Genomic DNA, 9,712 nt, shown 5'->3' with positions numbered 1-9,712 from the left:
AATGCGCCACAGGATTCCACTGGCTGTTACGTAGGTGGGACGATTTCGTCCCGCCGACCCTAGAGAGGTTAATGAGCACAATGGCTAAAACACAAGCCACCCCAAACAGCGATCAGAGCGCACACAAAACAAAGTGCCCCAAACACAGGGGACAAAACACTGTTGGCGCAAACACACGCACTAATGCAAAATACAAAATCAGCGTGTCACCAAGCACAGCATACAGAGAAACAATCCCGCACAAAGAGCAGGCGGGCCAACTAGCTAATATAGCCCCGCTAATCAACCCAACTAAGGACAGGTGCAAACAATAACAGAAAGGGGAAAACAAAAAGGAATCAGTGGCAGCTAGTAGGCCGGTGACGACGACCGCCGAGCGCCACCCGAGCAGGAGGGGGCGCCACCTTCGGTGGGAGTAGTGACAGTGATGGTCTTCCACCATCAGTTCCATAGATCTAAAAGTCCTACTGATTCCTCTGGGCATGTTGGTGGTGGTGATATCTGGTCTCCTAGTCACATGGAAGATGTGGAGAAAGCATAGTAAGTATTCATTCTATAATAACTGTAATGAAAAATTAACATGTTTATTTTGGAGATTTTTTCATGAGACAATCAATATTTTCCTCGAAGACAACTGTATTAGCCTATGTTTTATTTTTTATTTATTTGATTTATTTCACCTTTATTTAACCAGGTAAGTTCTCATTTACAACTCTGACCTGGCCAAAATAAAGCAAAGCAGTGCGACAAAACAACACAGAGTTACACATGGGATAAACAAAAATACAGGATGTGCAAGTAGAAATTCTGGTGTGCGAAAGAGCAGAAAAACAAAAACAAATATGGGGATGAGGTAGGTAGTTGTTTGGATGGGATATTTACAGATGGGCTGTGTACAGCTGCAGCGATTGGTAAGATGCTCTGACAGCTGACGCTTAAAGCTAGTGAGGGAGATATAAGTCTCCAACTTCAGTGATTTTTGTAATTCGTTCCTTTCATTAGCAGCAGAGAACTGGAAGGAAAGGTGGCCAAATTAGGTGTTGGCCTTGGGGATGACCAGTGAAATATACCTGCTGGAGCGCGTGCTACGAATGGGTGGTGCTATGGTGACCAGTGAGCTGAGATAAGGCAGGGCTTTACCTAGCAAAGACTTATAGATAACCTGGAGCCAGTGGGTTTGGCAACGAATATGTAGCGAGGACCAGCCAACGAGAGCATAGAGGTCGCAGTGGTGGGTAGTATATGGGGCTTTGGTTGTAAAACGGATGGCACTGTGATAGACTACATCCAGTTTGCTGAGTAGAGTGTTGGGGGCAATTTTGTAATTACATCGCCAAAGTCAAGGATTGGTAGGATAGTCAGTTTTACGAGGGTATGTTTGGCGGCATGAGTGAAGGAGGCTTTGTTGCGAAATAGGAAGCTGATTCTAGATTTAATTTTGGTTTGGAGATGCTTAATGGGAGCCTGGAAGGAGAGTTTACAGTCTAACCAGACACCTAGGTATTTGTAGTTGTCCACATATTCTAGGTCAGAACTGTCCACAGTAGTGATGCTAGTCAGGCGGGCGGGTGAAGGCGGGCGGGCTGCGATCGGTTGAAGAGCATGCATTTAGTTTTACTGGCATTTAAAAGCAGTTGGAGCCCACAGAAGGAGTGGTGTATGGCGTTGAAGCTCGTTTGGAGGTTTGTTAGCACAGTGTCCAAAGAAGGGCCAGATGTATACAGAATGGTGTCGTTTGCGTAGAGATGGATCAGAGAATCACCAGCAGCAATAGCGACATCATTGATATACACAGAGAAAATACTTTTGAATTGAGCCCTGTGGCACCCCCATAGAGACTGCCAGAGGTCCGGACAACAGGCCCTCCGATTTGACACACTAAACTCTATCTGAGAAGTAGTTGGTGAACCAGGCGAGGCAGTCATTTGAGAATCCAAGGCTATTGATTCTGCCAATAAGAATGTGGTAATTGACAGAGTCGAAAGCCTTGGCCAGGTCGATGAAGATGGCTGCATAGTACTGTCTTTTATCGATGGGGGTTATGATATCGTTTAGGACCTTAAGTATGGCTGAGGTGCACCCATGACCTGCTCGGAAACCAGATTGCATAGTGGAGAAGGTACCGTGGGATTCGAAATGGTCAGTGATCTGTTTATTAACTTGGCTTTCGATGATTTTAGAAAGCCAGGGCAGGATGCATATATGTCTATAACAGTTTGGGTCTAAGGTGTCTCCCCCTTTGAAGAGGGGGATTACCGAGGCAGTTTTCCAATCTTTGGGGATCTCATTAAGCATGCAGGCAATGAGGCAGTGATCGCTGAGATCCTGGTTGAAGACAACAGAGGTGTATTTAGAGGGCAAGTTGGTCAGGATGATATCTAAGAGGGTGCCCATGGTTACGGATTTTGGGTTGTTCCTGGTAGGTTCCTTGATAATTTGTGTGAGTTTGAGGGCATCTAGCTCTGGATGGCCGGGGTTTTAACCTCTCTGGGCTAGGTGGGACGCCTACTCAACAGCCAGTTGAATCCCGTGGCGCGTTATTCAAATACCTTAGAAATGCTATTACTTCAATTTCTCAAACATATGACTATTTTACACCATTTTAAAGACAAGACTCTCATTAATCTAACCACACCGTCCGATTTCAAAAAGGCTTTACAACGAAAGCAAAACATTAGATTATGTCAGCAGAGTACCCAGCCAGAAATAATCAGACACCCATTTTTCAAGCTAGCATATAATGTCACATAAACTCAAACCACAGCTAAATGCAGCACTAACCTTTGATGATCTTCATCAGATGACAATCTTAGGACATTATGTTATACAATACATGCATGTTTTGTTCAATCAAGTTCATATTTATATCAAAAAACAGCTTTTTACATTAGCAGGTGACTAGCATGTGACTAGCATTCCCACCGAACACTTCCGGTGAATTTACTAAATTACTCACGATAAACATTCACAAAAAGCATAACAATTATTTTAAGAATTATAGATACAGAACTCCTCTATGCACTCGATATGTCCGATTTTAAAATAGCTTTTCGGTGAAAGCACATTTTGCAATATTCTAAGTAGGGCTAGCTATTTAGACACCCAGCAAGTTTAGCACTCACCAAAGTCAGATTTACTATAAGAAAAATATTATTACCTTTGCTGTTCTTCGTCAGAATGCACTCCCAGGTCTTCTACTTCAATAACAAATGTTGGTTTGGTCCCAAATAATCCATTGTTATATCCAAATAGCGGCGTTTTGTTCGTGCGTTCAAGACACTATCCGAAAGGGTAAATAAGGGTGACGAGCACGACGCATTTCGTGACAAAAAAATTCTAAATATTCCATTACCGTACTTCGAAGCATGTCAACCGCTGTTTAAAATCAATTTTTATGCCATTTTTCTCGTAAAAAAGCGATAATATTCCGACTGGGAAATAGTTTTTTAATACAAAGAGAGTGAAAGTAAAAGCATGCTATCCCCTCATGCACGAGCCTCAGTCTGATGGCCCTCTGATAGAGCACTTGCCAAACGCGCTAATGTGTTTCAGCCTGGGGATGGAATTACATCGTTCAGCTTTTTCCCGCTTTCTGAGAGCCCATGGGAGCCGTAGGAAGTGTCACGTAACAGCAGAGATTCCCTGTTTTGGATAGAGATGATCAAGGAGGGCAAGAAATGGTCAGACAGGCCACTTCCTGTAAGGAATCTTCTCAGGTTTTTGCCTGCCATATGAGTTCTGTTATACTCACAGACACCATTCAAACAGTTTTAGAAACTTTAGGGTGTTTTCTATCCAAAGCCAATAATTATAGGCATATTCTAGTTACTGGGCAGGAGTAGTAACCAGATTAAATCGGGTACGTTTTTTATCCGGCCGTGCAAATACTGCCCCCTATCCCCAACAGGTTAAACATATCCCAGTTTAGGTCACCTAACAGTACGAACAATGAAGATAGATGGGGGCAATTAATTCACATATGGTGTCGAGGGCACAACTGGGGGCTGAAGGGGGCTATAACAAGCGGCAACGTTGAGAGACTTGTTTACAAGAAAAATCTCAAATTGTTTGGGCACAGACCTGGATAGTATGACAGAACTCTGCAGGCTATCTCTGCAGTAGATAGCAACTCTGCCCCCTTTCGCATTTCTATCTTGTCGGAAAATGTTATAGTTAGGGATGGAAATTTCAGGATTTTTGGTGGCCTTCCTAAACCAGGATTCAGACATGGCTAGGACATCCGGGTCGGTGTGCTAAAGTGTGCTAAAGCTAAAGCAGTGAATAAAACAAACTTTGGGAGGAGGCTTCTAATGTTAACATGCATGAAACCAATGCTTTTACGGTTACAGAAATCAACAAATGAGAGCGCCTGGGGACTGGGAGTGATGCTGGGGGCTGCAGGGCCTGGGTTAACCTCTACATCACCAGAGGAACAGAGGAGGAGTAGGATAAGGGTACGGCTGAAGGCTAAAATAACTGGTTGTCTAGTGCATTGGGGACAGAGAGTATTGGGGCAAGTTTCTGGGCACGGAAGGATAGATTCAAGGCATGATGTACAGACAAGGGTATGGTAGGATGTGAGTACAGTGGAGTTAAGCCTTGGCATTGAGTGACGATGAGAGAGGTTTTGTCTCTAGAAGCACCATTTAAGCCAGGTGAGGTCACCGCATGTGTGGGGGTGGAACAACAGGGCTAGCTAAGGCATATTGAGCAGGGCTGGAGGCTCTACAGTGAAATAAGACAAAAAGTACTAACCAAAACAGCAATAGACAAGACATTAAGGAGAGGCATGTGTGACCGAGTAATCATAGGATCCAGTGAGTAGCTAGGCGAGCTGGAGGTATGGAGATTCAGACAGCTAGCAGGCCAGAGCTAGCAGCAGGCTAGCAGAGGGGCCTCAGGGGGACGTCGCAATGCCTGTTGAAACCCCCTCGGACGGTTACGTCGGCAGACCAGTCGTGATGGATCGGCGGGGCTCCGTGTCGGCAGCAAAGCGTCTAGGCCAATTGGAAAAAGAGGTATTGAAGCCCATGGATTATCTGATGGATTTCTTTGGCTAGCCAGGAGATGAGCCTAGCTCAAGGTTAACTCCAGGCTAACTGGTGCTTGCTTTGGGACAGAAACCCCCTCGGATAGTTACGTCGGTTGACCAGTCGTGATGGATCGGCGGGGCTCCGTGTCGGCAGCAAAGGTCCTGTTAGCTGTTAGCCAGGAGTAGCCACTCGGATAGCAGCTAGCTACCTGCAATGATCCGGAGTAAAGGTTCAGAATCTGGAGATATGGTGGAGAAAAGCAGTCCGATATGCTCTGGGTTTATATCGCGCTGTGCAAGCTGTCAGGAGTTGACCGGGCAGACGCTGGCAGATGTCCCAGTTAATGGTGATGGCTAACTAGCAATGGCTAACTGACAACTTGCTAGTAGCTGGCTAGCTTGAAGGGGGTTACGGTACTAAAGTATATAAAATCGCAGATCCATACCGCGTTGAGTGAAGCGGGTTGGAGGAGAGTATGTTCAGTCCGTTGATGGAAAAATTTGGTAAAAAATATATACATAATATATACGTAGAAAGAAATGATAGATACAAGGGACGGGACAAGACATTCAAAACATCTCACTGCTACGCCATCTTGGATTGCCTAGATTATTATGATTGTCGATGTATTCTCTCAGGTGAGACCTGATATTGGGAGGTCATTGTTTGCGGATGATGAAGTGCTGTGGAAGAGAGGGAGAAATATTACCCATACAGCCAGAAGAGTTCAAGAAGCGATTAGTGAAGTAGAGCAGTGGTCCCTCAGGTGGTGCTTCAAGTTTTCAGATGAGAAAACGGACTGTGTTTTTTTATAGAGGGAAGGTGATAAGGGAATTTATATGCTTAAAGGTAATGACTAAAGAATTCCACCCTAGAACGTAACTATTAGTGATTATTAATTTATGTAGCATGTATAATGAACGTAAAGTACTAAATGTAAGTCCAATAAGGTTCGGTAGAGACATGTGAGGGAGAGAAATGTGTGTGTGTGTGTGTGACTAAGAAGATACCGAGAACAATTAAACTGTGTATGACCTGACCTGGCTAGAACTCTGAGAAACTTACGATAGGACAGGGAGTCCTTTCAAGGATCCTCTAATCTCGGGGGGATGGAACTGCCAGTTTGGTAATGATGAGCAGTGGTGAGAACCATGGGGAAGGATCGTTCTACCTATTGTTTGTGTGTATGTATGTGCATAGGCGATCTATTGTTTGTGTGGAGGTATGTGCGTAAGTAGGGAGTGAGTTATAAAATGGTATGTCTTTGTATTGTGGACTTTAGAACGTTCTCGTGAGTAAACTGTACAAACCTTTTGCATAAGCTGAGTCTTTGCCTAATTATTATTTAACCCTGAGTCTTACAAACCTTAGGGATTAGTCAAAGCTTATTGATTGTTAGTTATTATCATTGGGATTGAAAATTCTCGTGACAGCTTGGTCCTTCAAAGCCGGATCTCAATATCTTTTTCTGTCGTTCCATGGAGACACCGAAACCGTGCACGGGCGGATGAAATATCCGTAGATTAAAGACCTGGCCCCAGTTTGAGGGTTCTTCACAGGCCGGTGGCGAACTGGTATACGACAGAAACGGTGACGAGATCAAACCAACGTTGAAACCTCAGCTGCAAAAAATAAGGTCAGTGCGCTTTATTCACGGATTTGGGGATAGTACCTGTATGATTGCATTAAATGATGAAATGAGTGAAGCGAGAGTAAAGGGCGGGAGCGATTAGGATTTAGCCAAAAGATAAAGGATTTTAATGTACTCTGGGTGTTAGATGGCAAGTGTAGAGAAAGAGAGAGAGAAAGTTTCAAGAAGGATATCAACAGGGGGGAAATTATGTGGTGTGAGACCTAATAACTAATCAAAAGTCACAATAATAACTTTTCCTAAATTCTGAGAAGGAGATAGACAGAGTGACAAAAGTTAGAAAAGAAAGAGACAACGAGAGCAAGAGTAATGAGAATCATCGCCGGAGTAATGCTTGGACCTTTAAATTAGAGCTATTTTCTGGTAATTGTCTTGGTACTATGTGCCTGATTTTACGACTCCGTTCAATTATAAATAGGGTTATTTGCGAGGAGTCTTCATCATTTCAATAGCTTCGGTGGTCCAGTGGTATAATTCTCACCTGCTACACGGGAGGCGCGGGTTCGTTCCCCAGCCTATGCACCAATTGACTAAAATCTGGGTTTCTGATTGTAATTCAACTATTGATATGTTTTGCCTGGAAAGATACGGTCGTTAGTGTTTGTTTAAGATATAAACTGAACGTTTTAATAGCTTGTTGAAGTTAAATTGAAAGACTAATTCATCCAAAAGAATAGTGAGGTGATTTCAATGAAATACATTGTCTGTTGCCTAAATGGTCTGCTGAAATTACATATTGAGAATGGAGTCGTATTTAAATAACTCAGTCGCAGAAGAGACAGTTACCTAAATCTAATGAATCCTAATAATAAGCGCATGTTCAATAAAGTACATATAACCATTGAGGAAGCTTAAAATGAATGATTGGAGGAAGTACAATGGAATTATCATTATTATTAGGTTTTGTTTGTAGTCAACGTCTGGGGTTCTGAATCGATGTAGTATAATGAATGCTGACCAAGTGTTTGTGTTTTTTCTGGGAAAAAGAGTGTTTCATTGTCTCTCTTTGGAATGTTTCCTGGGGCTATAATCTTGGAGGGAGTGAGTGAGATAGAGGCATATTTCTACCAAATTGAAAAGGCCTGGAAATGTTTTGTTTGTTTTTGACTAGGGTTAGCAAATACCCACACACAACAAATAGTGTATAACTATTTGTTGGTGTTTTTAAAATACTATGTTTGGATTCGTGTGTACTATTTCTTTTGGGTTTGGTGAGATTTCCATTTGCTGTAGGGCTGCGATATCTTAAAGGGGCATGCACACACATGGCATTTTAGAAGTTTATTTTCTGAGTTTTAATTAAACACGTGAATTATTTCGATAAGGAAATGTTCTGGGAACCTGGGATACAACATGTAGAAAATGTTTGATGTTTTTCTTTAAAATGTGTCTAATATAGTAAGAAACACTTCTTTGAAGGGGTGGTATGACTTTTGACCTTTATCAGGGTTTTCCTTTGTGGTCTGGATATCAAAGTGAAACAGTTCTCTAAAGACACAAGAGACAATAATACAAGAAACAACACTTCTGTAGCTTGTCAACTATGTGTCTGTCTATCCCTGTTCTCTCCCCTCTGCACAGGCCATACAAACGCTTCACACCGCGTGGCCGCTGCCACTCTAACCTGGTGGTCCCAGCGCGCACGACCCACGTGGATTTCCAGGTCTCCGGCAGCCTCTGGAACTGCCGGTCTGTGGCCAACAAGGCTGAGTTCATCTCAGCCTATGCTACCCTCCAGTCCCTAGACTTCCTGGCGCTGACGGAAACATGGATTACCACAGATAACACTGCTACTCCTACTGCTCTCTCCTCGTCTGCCCACGTATTCTCGCATACCCCTAGAGCATCGAGCCAGCGGGGTGGTGGCACTGGAATCCTCATCTCTCCCAAGTGGACATTCTCTCTTTCTCCCCTGACCCATCTGTCTATCTCCTCATTTGAATTCCATGCTGTCACAGTTACCAGCCCTTTCAAGCTTAACATCCTTATCATTTATCGCCCTCCAGGTTCCCTTGGAGAGTTCATCAATGAGCTTGACGCCTTGATAAGTTCCTTTCCTGAGGATGGCTCACCTCTCACAGTTCTGGGTGACTTTAACCTCCCCACGTCTACCTTTGACTCATTCCTCTCTGCCTCCTTCTTTCCACTCCTCTCCTCTTTTGACCTCACCCTCTCACCTTCCCCCCCTACTCACAAGGCAGGCAATACGCTTGACCTCATCTTTACTAGATGCTGTTCTTCCACTAATCTCATTGCAACTCCCCTCCAAATCTCCGACCACTACCTTGTATCCTTTTCCCTCTCGCTCTCATCCAACACTTCTCACTCTGCCCCTACTCGGATGGTATTGCGCCGTCCCAACCTTCGCTCTCTCTCTCCCGCTACTCTCTCCTCTTCCATCCTATCATCTCTTCCCTCTGCTCAAACCTTCTCCAACCTATCTTCTGATTCTGCTTCCTCAACCCTCCTCTCCTCCCTTTCTGCATCCTTTGATTTTCTCTGTCCCCTATCCTCCAGGCCGGCTCGGTTCTCCCCTCCTGCTCCGTGGCTCGACGACTCACTGCGAGCTCACAGAACAGGGCTCCGGGCAGCCGAGCGGAAATGGAGGAAAACTCGCCTCCCTGCGGACCTGGCATCCTTTCACTCCCTCCTCTCTACATTCTCCTCTTCTGTCTCTGCTGCTAAAGCCACTTTCTACCACTCTAAATTCCAAGCATCTGCCTCTAACCCTAGGAAGCTCTTTGCTACCTTCTCCTCCCTCCTGAATCCTCCTCCCCTCCCCCCCCTCCTCCCTCTCTGCGGATGACTTCGTCAACCATTTTGAAAAGAAGGTTGACGATATCCGATCCTCGTTTGCTAAGTCAAATGACACCGCTGGTCCTGCTCACACTGCCCTACCCTGTGCTTTGACCTCTTTCTCCCCTCTCTCTCCAGATGAAATCTCGCGTCTTGTGACGGCCGGCCGCCCAACAACCTGCCCACTTGACCCTATCCCCTCCTCTCTTCTCCAGACCATTTCCGGAGACCT

The sequence above is a fragment of the Salmo trutta genome, chromosome 23, assembly GCF_901001165.1.
Source record: "Salmo trutta chromosome 23, fSalTru1.1, whole genome shotgun sequence".
NCBI classification, from domain to species: Eukaryota; Metazoa; Chordata; class Actinopteri; order Salmoniformes; family Salmonidae; genus Salmo; species Salmo trutta.
This window is presented reverse-complemented; position numbering follows the sequence as displayed.